Source organism: Oncorhynchus kisutch, unplaced genomic scaffold (genome assembly GCF_002021735.2).
Source record: "Oncorhynchus kisutch isolate 150728-3 unplaced genomic scaffold, Okis_V2 Okis09a-Okis19a_hom, whole genome shotgun sequence".
NCBI lineage: Eukaryota > Metazoa > Chordata > Actinopteri > Salmoniformes > Salmonidae > Oncorhynchus > Oncorhynchus kisutch.
Genome location: NW_022261985.1, coordinates 1,699,889 through 1,714,123, shown reverse-complemented (window position 1 = coordinate 1,714,123; position 14,235 = coordinate 1,699,889).

Genomic DNA, 14,235 nt, shown 5'->3' with positions numbered 1-14,235 from the left:
CTGGTGATGCTGTGGTCTGGGTGTAGGTCCTCTTGGCGTGGGTTCTTTCGGTGCAGGGGTCTTACAGGTCTGGGAGGGTGACTGGCTCGTCTGGGCCTTGTGTCCTTTGCTCTGTTGCTCCAGTATGAGGTGCTGGGGCTACGGTTGCGGGTGACATCCTTTAGGGTCCTGCAAAAGTTGGGATTGCTGCCTTGAAGAGGTGGACCTGGTCGTAAAGTCTGTTCATGTCCAGGGTGTTGTGGGCCAGGAAGACATTACAGGCACAGTCTTGTGAAATGCTTGCATTCATCTCTCTCTCTCTCTCTCTCTCTCTCTCTCTCTCTCTCTCTCTCTCTCTCTGACTCTCTCTCTCTGACTCTCTCTCTCTGACTCTCTCTCTCTGACTCTCTGTCTCTCTGACTCTCTGTCTCTCTGTCTCTCTGTCTCTCTCTCTCTCTGTCTCTCTCTCTCTGTCTCTCTCTCTCTGTCTCTCTCTCTCTCTGTCTCTCTCTGCGTCTCTCCCTTTCCTCTTCTCTCTCTCTCGCTCTCTGTCTCTCTCTCTCTCTCTCTCTCTTTGACTCTCTCTCTGACTCTCTCGCTCTCTGTCTCTCTCTCTCTCTCTGACTCTCTCTCTCTCTCTGACTCTCTCTCTCTCTCTCTGTCAATTCAATTCAATTCAATTCAAGGGCTTTATTGGCATGGGAAACATGTGTTAACATTGCCAAAGCAAGTGAGGTAGACAACATACAAAGTGAATATATAAAGTGAAAAACAACAAAAATTAACAGTAAACATTACACATACAGAAGTTTCACAACAGTAAAGACATTACAAATGTCATATTATATATACATACAGTGTTCTAACAATGTACAAATGGCTAAAGGACACAAGATAAAATAAATAAGCATAAATATGGGTTGTATTTACAATGGTGTTTGTTCTTCACTGGTTGCCCTTTTCTCGTGGCAACAGGTCACAAATCCTGCTGCTGTGATGGCACACTGTGGAATTTCACCCAGTAGATATGGGAGTTTTTCAGAATTGGATTTGTTTTCGAATTCTTTGTGGATCTGTGTAATCTGAGGGAAATATGTCTCTCTAATATGGTCATACATTGGGCAGGAGGTTAGGAAGTGCAGCTCAGTTTCCACCTCATTTTGTGGGCAGTGAGCACATAGCCTGTCTTCTCTTGAGAGCAATGTCTGCCTACGGCGGCCTTTCTCAATAGCAAGGCTATGCTCACTGAGTCTGTACATAGTCAAGGTTTTCCTTAATTTTGGGTCAGTCACAGTGGTCAGGTATTCTGCCGCTGTGTACTCTCTGTGTAGGGCTAAATAGCATTCTAGTTTGCTCTGTTTTTTTGTTAATTCTTTCCAATGTGTTAATAAGTAGTTATCTTTTTGTTTTCTCATGATTTGGTTGGGTCTAATTGTGCTGCTGTCTTGGGGCTCTGTAGTGTGTGTTTGTGTTTGTGAACAGAGCCCCAGGACCAGCTTGCTTAGGGGACTCTTCTCCAGGTTCATCTCTCTGTAGGTGATGGCTTTGTTATGGAAGGTTTGTGAATCGCTTCCTTTTAGGTGGTTGTAGAATTTAACAGCTCTTTTCTGGATTTTGATAATTAGTGGGTATCGGCCTAATTCTGCTCTGCATGCATTGTTTGGTGTTCTACGTTGTACACGGAGGATATTTTTGCAGAATTCTGCGTGCAGAGTCTCAATTTGGTGTTTGTCCCATTTTGTGAAGTCTTGGTTGGTGAGCGGACCCCAGACCTCACAACCATAAAGGGCAATGGGCTCTATGACTGATTCAAGTATTTTTAGCCAAATCCTAATTGGTATGTTGAAATGTATGTTTCTTTTGATGGCATAGAATGCCCTTCTTGCCTTGTCTCTCAGATCGTTCACAGCTTTGTGGAAGTTACCCGTGGTGCTGATGTTTAGGCCAAAGTATGTATAGTTTTTTGTGTGCTCTAGGGCAACAGTGTCTAGATGGAATTTGTATTTGTGGTCCTGGTGACTGGACCTTTTTTGGAACACCATTATTTTGGTCTTACTGAGATTTACTGTCATGGCCCAGGTCTGACAGAATCTGTGCATAAGATCTAGGTGCTGCTGTAGGCCCTCCTTGGTTGGTGACAGAAGCACCAGATCATCAGCAAACAGCAGACATTTGACATCGGATTCTAGCAGGGGGAGGCCGGGTGCTGCAGACTTTTCTAGTGCCCGCGCCAATTCGTTGATATATATGTTGAAGAGGGTGGGGCTTAAGCTGCATCCCTGTCTAACCCCACGACCCTGTGTAAAGAAATGTGTGTGTTTTTTGCCAATTTTAACCGCACACTTGTTGTTTGTGTACATGGATTTTATAATGTCGTATGTTTTACCCCCAACACCACTTTCCATCAGTTTGTATAGCAGACCCTCATGCCAGATTGAGTCGAAGGCTTTTTTTAAATCAACAAAGCATGAGAAGACTTTGCCTTTGTTTTGGTTTGTTTGGTTGTCAATTAGGGTGTGCAGGGTGAATACATGGTCTGTTGTACGGTAATTTGGTAAAAAGCCAATTTGACATTTGCTCAGTACATTGTTTTCATTGAGGAAATGTACGAGTCTGCTGTTAATAATAATGCAGAGGATTTTCCCAAGGTTACTGTTGACACATATTCCACGGTAGTTATTGGGGTCAAATTTGTCTCCACTTTTGTGGATTGGGGGTGATCAGTCCTTGGTTCCAAATATTGGGGAAGATGCCAGAGCTAAGTATGATGTTAAAGAGTTTTAGTATAGCCAATTGGAATTGGTTGTCTGTATATTTGATCATTTCATTGAGGATACCATCAACACCACAGGCCTTTTTGGGTTGGAGGGTTTTTATTTTGTCCTGTAACTGTTTCAATGTAATTGGAGAATCCAGTGGGTTCTGGTAGTCTTTAATAGTTGATTCTAAGATCTGTGTTTGATCATGTATATGTTTTTGCTCTTTATTCTTTGTTATAGAGCCAAAAAGATTGGAGAAGTGGTTTACCCATACATCTCCATTTTGGATAGATAATTCTTCGTGTTGTTGTTTGTTTAGTGTTTTCCAATTTTCCCAGAAGTGGTTAGAGTCTATGGATTCTTCAATTGCATTGAGCTGTCTCTCTCTCTCTCTCTCTCTCTCTGTCTCTCTCTGTGTCTCTCCCTTTCCTCTTCTCTCTCTCTCGCTCTCTGTCTCTCTCTCGATCTGTCTCTCCCTTTCCCCTACCCTCTCTCTCTGTCTCTCTCTCTCTGTCTCTCTGTCTCTCCCTTTCCCCTACCCTCTCTCTCTGTCTCTCTCTCTCTGTCTCTCTGTCTCTCCCTTTCCTCTACCCTCCCTCTCTTCCCTCTCTCTGCCTCCAGGTTATTCTTATGTTCCTCCCCTCTCTCCTCCTGCTTTGGTTGTTAATAGCAGCCCATTCTCCACCTTTCCCAGGAGTAATCTCCCTGTTATCTCCCTGAAGAGAAGAGTCCACTGCTGCAGAACTGTCTGTTTGGGCACTTTATTATTGGAGAGATGCTTTGAGATGCTCCAACCGTTTAAAGTATCATTGTCTGTGGTCTCTGACGGAGATCTGCATATTAAATTAAATTAGACCAAACCATATTTCAAAGGCAGGATAATGGAGTGTAACATTTTGATGGCCCCGAGGGCCGTTATAGGTGGGAGGGGCAGGTGATTGCAAGGTCAGAGGTTAGATAGCAATATGGAGCTGACGGTAGTGAAAACCCCATGTGTGCCGCTTTGAAATAGTTCCTCCCGACACATATGGAAGGCTGTCTGCACTTTCTCACCCTAGTCAAGCTCTGATGAGTTAGATCTGTTTACCCATGGATTGAAGGTGTGGAGGGAGGATGTGTTTGTGTATGGCAGAGCGATGGGAATTAGTGTGTGCCATTACAGTATGTGTGTGCATCTCTTTGTGCATGCGAATACTCTTGCGTATGCATGCGCACACACGCGTGTGTGTGTGTGTGTGTGTGTGTGTGTGTGTGTGTGTGTGTGTGTGTGTGTGTGTGTGTGTGTGTGTGTGTGTGCACATAGAATTGTTCGTTTAAAAGACAAGTCTTCACCACTTCACTCCTCAAGACTACCCAGTTATTCTGTAAAGTGTCATACCATGCACAGAGACCTGATGACCTGTTGAGGGGAAACAGTAGACGTGTCCCTGCCTGTCCCTGCCTGATGGGCCAATGGGAGAGATGAGAGACCAGTAACCACATTCCACTCAGCTTATGAAACATGGAGAGGGTTTTGATATTTAATAACACATAAATCAAGGCCAGTGTTCAGATTAGTGATGTCTCTCTCTCTCTCTCTCTCTCTCTCTCTTTCTATCTCTGTCTGTCGCTCTCTCTCTCTCTGTCTGTCTCTCTCTCTCTCTCTCTCTGTCACTCTCTCTCTCTGTGTCTCTGTCTCTGCCTGCCTGCCTGCCTGCCTGCCTGCCTGCCTGCCTGCCTGCCTGCCTGCCTGCCTGCCTGCCAGCCTGCCAGCCAGCCAGCCAGCCAGCCAGCCAGCCAGCATCAGAGCATTGAGTGAATGTGGACAAATTGCTGCATTACACCATTAAAAAGGACATTTTAAGCACGGCAATTAATCTGGATATGTTTACTGGGGAACTAAAAAAAACACATTTACAATTAAAGTTGATGTGGATTCCCTCAGTATGGGTGGGTTTGATTGTATTCTGCCCTTAGTTCCCAAAGTTTCTCATCTCCAAACACAACATAATATATGTTTAGTACGCCTCTTTCATACTGCACTTCAGCAGTCTGACAGATATCTGTTCAATCAATTCAACATGTTAACCTTTGATACCCACCATCAAAACTCCTCTCTCTGATCTCTGCCCACCCCTCCTTCCTCTGGACATGGACTGTGCTTTTACTGAGCGTGGCCTTGGTTCTGACTCACTGGGCCGCACCATCACAGGTACAGAGGAGGGAATTGGAACATATGGAAGTCTGGTTCAAATCAGTCGCTAAATTCTCGTATGGTAGTACTGGAAGGTGTTTTATTGTATGGGCTATAGACTAACTAAGTCCCAGAGTTATACCTGGACAGGTCACATAATATAGTAAGGGGAAACTACTGTCTAATTATTTCATAGAATCCCTCTTTTACAGTAGTTAATTTCCAGACAGTTCAGTTGGAGAAAATAACTGACTTTGCTACGTGACTCCACTGTAGCCTGTCAATGTCCATTTCCAGTGGTCTGCTCTATGGACCCTGTCTCTGCTGCTGGACTGTGTGATAACTGACACACATCTGACATCCAACATCGATGATGTTGTTGTTTCTAGGTCATTTCTAGGGGTCTCAAATGGATGCATTTAGCCTAAAAGCTTTCTAAACAGTGTTTTAAAATGGCACATGTCCTGTGTTAAAAGTGCATTCCTTCACTGAACTGTCGGCTGATCATACATTTTCCACCTCCCCATCTCTCTCACTCTCTCCCGTTCCCTGTTTCATCTCTTTTCCCCTCAATGCTTCTCTTTCTCACACACACCTCGCTCCATCACACACACACCTTTCTCCATCACACACACACCTTTCTCCATCACACACACACCTTTCTCCATCACACACACACCTTTCTCCATCACACACACACCTTTCTCCATCACACACACACCTTTCTCCATCACACACACACACCTTTCTCCATCACACACACACACCTTTCTCCATCACACACACACACCTTTCTCCATCACACACACACACCTTTCTCCATCACACACACACACCTTTCTCCATCACAAAACACACACATCTTTCTCCATCACAAAACACACACATCTTTCTCCATCACACACACACACACCTTTCTCCATCACACACACACACACCTTTCTCCATCACACACACACACACCTTTCTCCATCACACACACACACACCTTTCTCCATCACACACACACACCTTTCTCCATCACACACCTTTCTCCATCACACAGACACACACACACCTTTCTCCATCACACACACACACACCTCTCTCCATCACACACATACCTCTCACACACACCTCTCACACACACACTCCTTCTCTTTGCTGAGTGATGTGTTAAGCAGGTTCACTGATGGTGCTCCTCTCTAGAACCCTTGGGCCTTGTCTGACATCATAAAGGGTGCTCAGATCTGTTTTTCTGACAGCTATCACACACACACACACACCTCCTCTCCTGTTTATAGACGTCTCTCTCTCTCTATTTCCTTATCCCCAGAGAGATTAGAGATCAAAACATGACCAGCTGCTTCCCAATGACCCCCAAGACTTCCGGTATCCTCTGCCCTTTCTACTGACCGCTGGGAGGTCAGAGTTTATCACATCATGTTTAAAGTCACATGGGACTATGTAGTTAAGAGGTTCACTACTACTGTTCACCTAGAACCAGTGAATGACAAAGTACTAGAAATTCACTACTGTTAACCTAGAACCAGTAAATTACAGAATACTACAAATTCACTACAGTTGTTAACTTAGAACCAGTAGAATACTAGTAATTCACTACTGTTGTTAACTTAGAACCAGTAGAATACTAGTAATTCACTACTGTTGTTAACTTAGAACCAGTAGAATACTAGTAATTCACTACTGTTGTTAACTTAGAACCAGTAGAATACTAGTAATTCACTACTGTTGTTAACTTAGAACCAGTAGAATACTAGTAATTCACTACTGTTGTTAACTTAGAACCAGTAGAATACTAGTAATTCACTACTGTTGTTAACTTAGAACCAGTAGAATACTACAAATTCACTACAGTTGTTAACTTAGAACCAGAAAATGACAGAATACTACAAATTCACTACAGTTGTTAACTTAGAACCAGAAAATGACAGAATACTACAAATTCACTACAGTATACTGTTAACACCGCCACGCATTGGCTAATGGCTACCTTCCCCCCCAGTTCCTGTCTAGTTCCCTGCTTCACCGATCAGTACTATGGGCCATTAACACCGTCCTCTAAATCATTAAGGATCTCGGTACCCTCTGTGTGGTGTACTCTGGTGCAAGGTGATAGTTATTTGCTGATAGCATATTTATTGAAGAAAAATGTACTTGCTACGACTGTAGATAAATGTAAGTTGCTCTGGATAAGAGTGTCTGCTAACTGACTAAAATGTAAATGTAAAATGTTAACCTAGAACCAGTAAATTACAGAATTCTACAAATTCACTAATGTTTTTGCTAGTATTTTGATAGAGATCAATAGCAGCGATTGACTGCGTTACGCTGGCAGACATTGAAGCTATTTCTGCTGGATAAACCACACTTCACTGCTCAAATAAAATGAACCTGAAAGTGGAGTTAATGGTACTTATAAAGAGAACAATAGAGATCGGCTACTGTGCTACACAGTGATATCGTGGTCAATAGAACTAGTCTAAGGTGCTACAATGAAATCTATTTCTGCCTTTGTCTTGGTTTTCTGGGTGTTTACTACAGCTCTAATGCCCATTGGTAAGCAGACCATATTAATCATGTATTTGTAAGTAGCTGTTTTGAAGCACTAAACATTCCTTTGTTATAACCCTCAAGAGTAATTGAGAACACAGGTAAAAGTGTCCATTTTCCGTCCGTGTGATTTTACCTGTCAAACATTTCCTTGTTTTTTTTTATTTATCCATTATTTTACCAGGTAAGTTGACTGAGAACATGTTCTCATTTACAGCAACGACCTGGGGAATAGTTACAGGTGAGAGGGGGGATGAATAAGCCAATTGTAAACTGGGGATTATTAGGTGACCTTGATGGTTTGACGGCCAGATTGGGAATTTAGCCAGGACACCGGGGTTAACACCCCTACTCATACGATAAGTGCCATGGGATCTTTAATGACCTCAGAGAGTCAGGACACCCGTTTAACGTCCCATCCGAAAGACGGCACCCGTCACAGGGCAGTGTCCCCAATCTCTGCCTCCTATTGACTCTCCAACACCACTTCCAGCAGCATCAGGTCTTCCATCCAGGAACTGACCAGGACCAGCCCTGGTTGGCTTCAGAAGCAAGCCAGCAGTGGTATGCAAGGTAGTATGCTGCTGGTATCTCCATTTCACGCTCTGGTTTTGCTTGTACTAACAAACAATCTCACCTGCAGTGTTCTCTTTAGTTGCCTTGACAGCTCATTTCTCAGTGTGGAAAGTTCACTCACACAGTTGCCTAATAGGAATGCATTGATTAGGAGGACATTTTTTAGGAAGAGACTGACACAGGGTACGTTTGTGCCAAGGGCAGTGTGTGTGTATTTGTGTGTGTGTGCTGCATGTGCGTGTGCGTTTAGAGTATGTGGGTATGTGTTGTGGGTTGGCACAGCCTGGCTCTTCTGTAGTTGGCAGGAGTGTGCACAGCACTCTGGGTGTGTGGTTAGTGAAAGTGTGTCAGAATCATGTTAGCCGCAGGGGAGACTTCCTGTATTCCTGGTGTGAGTCTCTCACAGGTGCGCCACCATTCACATTACAGGGCAATGCTGCAACAATCACAAGTACAGCTGCACCGTCTCACATGACAATATCAGCCTATTACACTTGACATAACAGGTGTTTTATTGAGTCTGCCAAAGAGGATCTAGCACTAATCCTAACCCAATAGATAAGTATAATAACATAGACTTATAACTGTGAATTCATGTTCCCAATCTGAGTGTCAAAGTTCAATTGCTCTTAATTAATATATTCCAGTCCAGAGCATGACCTCACCTCTCTCTCCTCTCTCTCTCTCTCTCTCTCTCTCTCTCTCTCTCTCTCTCTCTCTCTCTCTCTCCATCTTCTATCTATACACTCTTAGAAACAATGGTTCCAAAGGGATTCTTCGGCTGTCCCTATAGGTCAACACTTTTTGATTCCAGGTAGAACCCTGTTTGGGTTCCATGTAGAAACCTTTGAGGAAAGGGTTCTAGATGGAACCCAAAAGGGTTCCACCTCAAACCAAAAAGGTTCCACCTGGAACCAAAAATGGTTCTTCAAAGTGTTCTCCTATGGGGACAGCCAAATAACCATTTTAGGTTCTAGAGAGCACCTTTTTTTCCAGAGTGTACTCTCAGCTCTGCCCCAATTAAACTTAACCGTGTGTAAAAAAACATCCACTCTAAGTTTCAGGCTGAAACTTCAACGTTTCATAATTAAAGTGCAGTATGAAAAATCACACAATTAAATCCTGTGCTGTAGAACTGCTGGCGAATGTAATGTTTGATTCAAAACCGTTGTGATGAAAGCAGCCGAGCACAGAAAAGAGTGAGAGGAGAGAAGCTAAGATTTCAGAATTACATTAAATATATACTTCATCAAATTAGAGGGTTTGTTTGGTTGAAAAGCCTGTGGGGCTTGAATGCTGAATAGACAGAGCATTCCAAGCCGAATATGAATAGATAGCTTCTTTTCGGACTCTGAGTTGACTGTGTAAATAATCGCAGGCCTGGCTAGTATTAATGTAGCTGTCGATAGATAATGCAGGGTCTTTTACCATTTACGGTGGCTGGGTTGAGTGACTGTCAGAGATAGCCGAGGATGGCTGTGCACTGCCCTTTCCTTTAGGGTCACAGAGAGGGAGAGAGTGAAAGTGTGTGTGTTCCTGTAAGAGAGGGAGAGAGTGAAAGAGAAAGTGAGATTGTCTGGGCCATATTTCCTGTAAAAACAAGCCAATTAACTTAAGATGCTACGGATGTTTTTACTGCACAGTGTCAAAAGTGTTGGCTAATGAATGACAGACCTTCCCCTTCCACCCCACACACACACACACACACACACACACACACACACACACACACACACACACACCATACCATCACATGCATACACGCACTCACGAACACATGCGCACACACACACACACACACACACACACACACACACACACACACACACACACACACACACACACACACACACACACACACCATACCATCACATGCATACACGCACTCACGAACCCATGCACACACACACACCATCACATGCATACACGCACACACACACACGCATGCGCATGCACACACACACGGACATAGACACACCCCTCCCAATGGCTTTGGTAATTTTCCCCTTACCCCCCCAATCTCCCTCTCTTTTCATGCACTGTTCCCTACTTCCTATGCACATGATTGTTTTCTCCTTGGCCTGCAGCGTGAATGTAATCAAAGCTCACTTTTACAGCACAACTGATGACTTGGGGGATTTGCCCACATTTAATTAGCTGTGGGTTTAGAGAGACAAGCCTGGTTAATACTCCCCAACTGAATACCCCCACTAGCAGTATACCACCTTTTATTCAGATCACACCTTAACTGCATCCCAAATTACACCCTATTCCCTTTATAGTGCACTACTTTTGACCAGGGCCCATAGGGAATAGTGTGCCATTTGGGATTTACACCTAGCCATTTGCTGATGCTATAATTGCGCTCAATACATAAATGATCCTTAACTAAAGTATAAATGAATGGGTGTTCCAGGGTTTTAATGTAATATGGTCCTTTGCTCGGTTAAACTTCGGGAAAGTCGCTAAGGCTGCTTGATGGCAGCATGTGATGAAGATGGCAGTCGATGACAGTCTTTAGTTTGTGGAAATTGGAGAGGTATTATGTGGAATATTGTTGCTTCAATTGTTCTAATTGAGAAGTTTTAATGGTTGTGGGCGGTAGCTACTACTGACCTCTCCCGAAGTGTCCAGGGGGTCAACAGTAGGACACCAGCGGTGGTCAGTCAGACACCGTTATGCCAGGCTATAGAAGGTAGAGGTACTGATTTTTTGGTGCTCAGGGAACACCCTTCCCTTGGATCTGTCCTTCGTATCCCTCTCTTGACATTTGACATGTTAGTCATTTAGCAGACGCTCTTATCCAGGGCGACGTACAGTTAGTTAATAGCCGTAGCTTCTCAAATGGCTGCCTGGTTCACCAACTACTTCTCAGATAAAGTTCAGTGTGTCAAACCTGTTGTCCGGACCGGTTCAATTCTCGGGCCGACTCTTTTCTCTGTATATATCAATGATGTCTCTCTTGCTGCTGGTGATTCTCTGATCCACTTCTACGCAGACGACACCATTCTGTAAACATCTGGCCCTTCTTTGGACACTGTGCTAGTCTCCAAACAAGCTGCTTTTAAATGCTAGTAAAACTAAGTGCATGCTCTTCAACCGATCGCTGCCCGCACCCTCCCGCCCGACTAGCATCACTACTCTGGTCGGTTCTGACCAAGAGTATGTGGAAAACTACAAATACCTAGGTGTCTGGTTGGACTGTAAACTCTCCTTCCAGACTCACATTAAGCATCTCCAACCTAAATTAAATCTAGATTAGGCTTCCTATTTCGCAACAAAGCCTCCTTCACTCATGCCGCCAAACATACCCTCGTAAACCTGACTATCCTATCAATCCTTGACTTCGGCGATGTCATTTACAAAATAGCCTCCAACACTCTACTCAGCAAATTGGATGCAGTCTATCACAGTGCCATCCGTTTTATCACCAAAGCCCCATATACTACCCACCACTGCGACCTGTACGCTGTGTCTGGCCCTCACTACATATCCGTCTCCAAACCCACTGGCTCCAGGTCATCTATTATCTCTGCTAGGTAAAGCCCCGCCTTATCTCAGCTCACTGGTCACCATAGCAACACCCACCCGTAGCACGGGCTCCAGCAGGTATATTGTACTGTTCATCCCCAAAGACATCACTTCCTTTGGCTGCTTCTTCTACACTTGCTCACACTGTAAAGTACAGAGGTTTTTCTATTTTTCTTTCTTTTGTGTTATTGACTGTACTTCTGTTTATGTGTAACTCTGTGTTGTTGTCTCACTGCTTTGCTTTATCTTGGCCAGGTCGCAGTTGTAAATGAGAACTTGTTCTCAACTGGCCTACCTGGTTAAATAAAGGTGAAATAAAATAAATAAATCAAATTGTGCATTCATCTGAAGATGTCTAGGTGAGACAACAACGCATCACAATGGTATCAAGTACATTTCCCCTCAACTCAGTTCTTAACAGCAGCCAGTACCAGTGGAAAAGAGGGCCTCTTCCCGCCCTTTTCTTTTATTACAGCTCTTGCCCAGAACCAAGGAACTTTGAACTCAGCCAACTGCTTGATGATGTAACACTACTGTACAAAATGACACGTCTGGCCTCCTCAACTCTTGGTAGAAAATAGAAGTGTCTTTGGGTTGTGTGGCCCAGGAGTCATTCATTCAAGTTGTACTACAGGACACTGTTAACACCACCATGGCTAATGGCTACCTTTACCCCAATTCCTGTCCAGTTCCCTGCTTCACCAAGCAGTGCTATGGGCCATTAAATCATGAAGGATCTCGGTATTCTCACTGGTACAAGGTGACCCATAAATGAAACCAGGAGAGCCAGGCTATTTGACCTCTACTGTAGATATGGGGGACCACTGAACCAGAGGGGCAATAGATGTGGATCTAGAGGGGCTACTTTTCCAATATCAGCATCTGTGATAAGATGGAAATCTGCATGTTCCTTGTGCTCTTCTGCTTCTCCTGACTGAATGACTTTCATGTTTTCAACAGCTGAAGTCAAATCCAAAGTGGTTCACTGAATCTAAATAGGAGCAGTTTTTGTAGTGTCCCCCATGATGCTGAGAGACAGAGGTCCCGTTCCAAATAGAACCCTGTTACCAATACAGTGCCTTGCAAAAGTATTCACCCCCTTGGTGTTTTTCCTATTTTATTGCATTACAACCTGTAGTTTAAATATATTTGTATTTAAATTGAATGTAATGGGCATACACAAGATAGTCCCAATTGGTGGTGAAATGAAAAAAAAATAACTTGTTACAACAAATTCGACTAAACAAATAACTAAAAAGTGGTGTGTACATATATATTCACCCCCTTTACTATGAAGCTCGTAAATAATATCTGGTGCAACCAATTACCTTCAGAAGTCACATAATTAGTTAAATATAGTCCACCTGTGTGCAATCTAAGTGTCACATGATCTGTCACATGATCTCAGTATATATACACCTGTTCTGAAAGGCCCCAGAGTCTGCAACACCACCAAGCAAGGGGTGCCACCAAGTAAGCGGCACTATGAAGACCAAGGAGCTCTCCAAACAGGTCAGGGACAAAGTTGTGGAGAAGTATTCGGTTGGGTTATAGAGATCAGGGTTGGGTTATAAAATATATTGGAAACTTTGAACATCCTACGGAGCACCATTAAATCCTTTCTTAAAACATTTAAAGAATATGGCACCACAGAAGATTGGCCAGAAAAAAATAAGCAAACATGTTTGGTGTTTGGCAAAAGGCATGTGGGAGACTCCACAAACATATGGAAGAAGGTACTCTGGTCAGATGAGACTAAAATTGAGCTTTTTGGTCATTTGGAAAATGAAAGCTTTTTGGAAAATGCTATGTCTAGCACAAACCCTACACCTCATCACCCCGAGAACACCATCCCCGCATGGTGGTGGAAGCATCATGCTGTGGGGATGTCCCAGGGACTGGGAAACTGCTCCGAATTGAAGGAATGATCGATGGTGATAAATACAGGGAAATTCTTGAGGGAAACCGGTTTGTCGTCCAAAGATTTGAGACTGGGATTGAGGTTCACCTTCCAGCAGGACAATAGCCCTAAGCATACTGCTAAAGCAGTTTAGGGGGAAACATTTAAATGTCTTGGAATGGCCTAGTCAAAGCCCAGACCTCCATTCAATGGAGAATCTGTGGTATGACTTAAAGATTGCTGTACACAAGCGGAACCCATCCAACTTGAAGGAGCTGGAGCAGTTTTGCCTTGAAGAATGGGAAAAAATCCCAGTGGCTAGATGTGCCAAGGTTATAGACACATACCCCAAGAGACTTGCAGCTGTAATTGCTGCAAAAGGGGGCTCTACTATTGACTCTGGGGGGGTGAATAGTTATGCATGCTCAAGTTATCAGTTTTTATGTCTTATTTCTTGTTTGTTTCCCAATAAAAATGATTTTGTATCTTCAAAGTGGTAGGCATGTTGTGTTAATCAAATGATACAAACCTCTTAAAAATCTATTTTAATTCCAGGTTGTAAGGCAACAAAATGTGAAAAATGCCAAGGGGGGTGAATACTTTCGCAAGCCACTGTATAGTGTACTGCTTTTGAATAGGGCACCATTTAGGACACAGCCAGAGAGAAGGTTCTGTCAGGGTCTGTGACCAGTGTGTGTTGAGTTATAGCGTGTCATGGCTGACAGCTGGCGAGCCCCTATAAACCCAGTAGCCCCATTCCTGCT